Below are 3,793 nucleotides of genomic sequence, written 5' to 3' on the forward strand. Positions count from 1 at the left end.
GGGACAGGATGGGATGGGATGGGATGGGATGGGATGGGATGGGATGGGATGGGATGGGATGGGATGGGATGGGATGGGATGGGGCCAAGCTGGCTTCAGGCACTAGCCCTGTGGCCCACCTCTACCACTCACCCTTCTGCAGTAGCTGGAACTGCTCCACCTCTTCAGGCTGCTGTGCTGGAGCAGTTCCAGGGCCTTCTTTCTCCTCCTTCACCCAGACCAGCTTGGGCACGCTCACAGGTCTCTGCTCTAGGTCACTGCCTGGATTCATGGCTACTTGCAGGAGAAGATGTCTGGGAAAAGGTTGGAGTCAGCAAGTGCTGCAGTTGTGCCTTGAAGGCACCTGCAAGAGTGAAGTCTTGGCAAGGCTACAGGACAGCAAGTCCTGCACTCTGGTCTCGAGGGCTCCAGCGACAAGGACAGGAGACTCCTCGTCAAGGACCGTGCTCAGTGAATGCCACAGTCTGCCCTCAAGGGCACCTGCAGAAGAGAAGCCTCGGCAAGGCCAGAGGTCACCAAGTCCTGTGGTCTGGCCACGAGGTCACCTGCAGGAGTAACGCCTCAGGAAAGCTCCGGGTCAGCAAGGAACGAGTGTGCTGTGTGGGGGCTCCTCCAAGCCTTTAGCATTGGCCCCTGCAGCTGCAAAAGCTGCTCCCCAGATCCTGGCTCCAGCAATTCTCAAGGCTGTGATGACCTTTAGAGTGTGAATGTGGATTCTGTATCCCTGTGGCCTGATGCTGGCTCGGCCCAGAAGTCCCCGTGGCTCCAGCAGGAAGGGCAGCCAAATGTTTCCTCCCTGCTTTTGTGGCATTGCTGTAGGTGCTGCTGCCGTCAGAGCCCCCTCTCTGCTGGTGACAGCTTTGCTCTTGGGGACACCACTCTGCAGCAGCCCAGGAACATGAGCAGTGCCCAGTTGCAGGAGTGGCATCAGTGGGACCCCCTGTACACAGGGACCCCCAGCCCCAGGTGTCCATGCCAGCACCCCCAGGGACCTCCAGCCCCAGGAACCCAGAGAAAGTGGAAACCACAACTCTGCAAATGCTGCTTGTGCCCAAAGAAAATGCAAAGAGAGCTGGGCTGTGACAAACAAGGACAATGTATTTACAGAAAGCAGAAACAACAAAAAACTATGGAACATGTACAATATAAGAATTCTTATAACAACAGCAATCTATAAAAAATATTTACAGTTTAGAAGATCTGTCTAAAACAGTAACATAGCAAACATATTAACAGACTAAAGGACATCAATTAAACCAACCTTAGAAATGTGTTTACAGTATAGGGGACCTAAAGAACACCTGGAATCTAATAAACATATTTACAGAAGAACTTAACAATTTAGACATCTAAATACAGAATTGACCGTGTTCACCATCTCTGTTATTCCTGTATGTCTATGCAGGGCTCCAGCCTGCCTGGGCAGTCAGGGGGTGACCCCCTCCCTGGAATGGCAGTGTACTTTCACTGGGAGAGGAGTGCACATCATGCTGGGATTGGTGCTAAGATCCAGGCAGCATGAAAAGTTCAGGACTGATGCCAAGAGCAAGGAGCAGCTCAGAGCAGTCTGATGCAACCAGAGTGAAGGGTGGTCTCCAAGCAGACTGAAGGCTCTGCTGACTACAAGGGCAATGGTTGTGTTGTGCTCATGAAGAGATGCTGGAAGTTGCACCTGGAACACTGGCTGTGACACAATGAATATGTGACATGACAGAAGTTCCAGGGCCCCTTCAGATTGGGTGTTTTTTGTTGTAAAATGATTGAATCCCTGAATGGTTTGGCTTGGGTGGGTCTCTGAAGATCATCTTGTTCCAACCTGATCAACCTCCCGCCAGTCCAGGTTGCTTAGGGCCCCTTCCAGCATGGCCTTGAATATTCACATGGATGGGGCTTCACAGCCTCTCTGCACAGCCAGTTCCAGGGCCTCACCACCCTCGTGGGAGAAAAACATCTTCCTCGGATCAAAGCTAAATCGAGCTCCTCCAGTTTCCATCCATGCTCCCTTCTCCTCTAACCACAGGCCCTGCTGAACACTCTGTCCCCATCCTTCCCCAGCGCCCACCAAGTCCTGCTGGGCCGCAGTGAGGACTGCCCCAAGCCTTCTCTCCTCCTGGCTGAGCAACCCCAACTCTCTCAGCCTTTCCTCAGAGCAGAGGGGCTCCAGCCCCTGCAGCATCTCTGGGGCCTCTTCTGCACTCCCTCCAACAGCTCCAGGTGCTTCCCGTGCTCAGAACCCAGAGCTGGGGCAGGGCTGAGCCCCGGAGGGGCTGCAGCTTCATGGGGAATTTCCCATGAAGCTGCAGCCCCAGTGGGGAATTTTGTGTTATCCCTAGAGAGGAACTAAGTGCGCTTGGATGCTGAGGGATAAAATGAAAGGAATGAAGCCTGTACTTCAGGCTTACATTTCTGTAAATCAATCTTTTGATTTACAGAACTTTTGATTTACAGAACTCCTTTGTATGGTATCAGGTGTGCCAGTGCACCTGCAGCACTCTGAGTATTCTACCGAAATCCTGCCATTTCCATGTGTACTGCTTGTCTCTGTCCAGGTGTTCCACTGGGATTTCTGTGGTTTGTTCACTGTAGGACAGTCACTGAAGATCAGTTGCTGCTCACCTGAAAAAATAATTACCCTCATAATTACCTTTCCAGGGTGGAGTGGGAACTGGGGTCTCAGGATAAACTCTGCACTGAGATCTATTTCAAACTTTTCAAAAGAATTCAATGAGAATTTCTGTGTAATTATAAGGAAATCCTCACTCTTATGTATTTCACGGGTTAAAGGAGACATGTATAACAGTGTGGCTGGAAAGTTCATCCCAGTTCATGACTGAGGCTTATGAAAAACGTATTTCAGACGTTAGAACAGAAGCAGATGTGTGTGTGACCTGCAGGCAAGGCCGAAGCGGGGCTGTGCCTCTTGCGTGCGCAGCAGGCATTGGCTGTGCCTAGGGGCTGGCAGCCCTGCCCAGCACCTGGCAGAGGGCTGCAGGCTGGGGAGGGGAACTGCCTGCAGCCAAGTCCAAGGTCCAGGGTGATAGAGCTGCTCACACCTTGGCCCCAGCTCTGCCTGGCATCTCACCAGTTGTATCCTGCCCATTGCTTTAGGCCCTGCTGCAGTGTCTGTGTGCCCAAGAGTAACACTTCACACTGAACATCTCATGGGATCCTCTTTGGGAAGTGAAACAGGGAGTGCTGTCTGCTCAGTGTCCATGTGGTGAGGCCTGGAATCGGGGCTGTTCCTGGCACTGCCCTGGGACCTGCTGTGGCTTCATGGTACAGAATCCCAGAATGGGTGAGGCTGGAAGGGACCACAGTGCGGCTTCAGGTCCCACATCCTGGGTCAAAGAGAGCCATCCCACAGCACGGGCCTGGAATATCTACAGTGAAGGAGACTCCACAGCCTCTCTAGCAATCTGTTCCAGTGAGTGGTCACTTGCAAAATAAATATCTTCCTCATGTTGGTGGAACTTTCTTCAGCTTCTGCCCATTGCCTCTTATCCCATCGCTGGGTCCCAGGAAGCAGAACCTGGTCCATGCTCTGAGCCATCCCTGCAGATATTTATACACCGGCTCCCGTGCTGGCACCAGTAGCGGTGGGTGCGGAGGCCGCCAGAGCCTGCTCGGGCACGGGGCTGAAGCTGCGGCAGAAGCCAGGGGACAGGTTCTAGGGAGCGGGGGACAGGTTCTAGGGAGCGGGGGGCAGGTTCTGCGGACGGGCACGTTCTGGGGACAGCCCACGGACCCCGCGCCCTCGCTGCTCGCAGAGGAGGCGGGCCCGCGGCCGGCCCGG

This window comes from Agelaius phoeniceus, chromosome 17 (assembly GCF_051311805.1).
Source record: "Agelaius phoeniceus isolate bAgePho1 chromosome 17, bAgePho1.hap1, whole genome shotgun sequence".
NCBI classification, from domain to species: Eukaryota; Metazoa; Chordata; class Aves; order Passeriformes; family Icteridae; genus Agelaius; species Agelaius phoeniceus.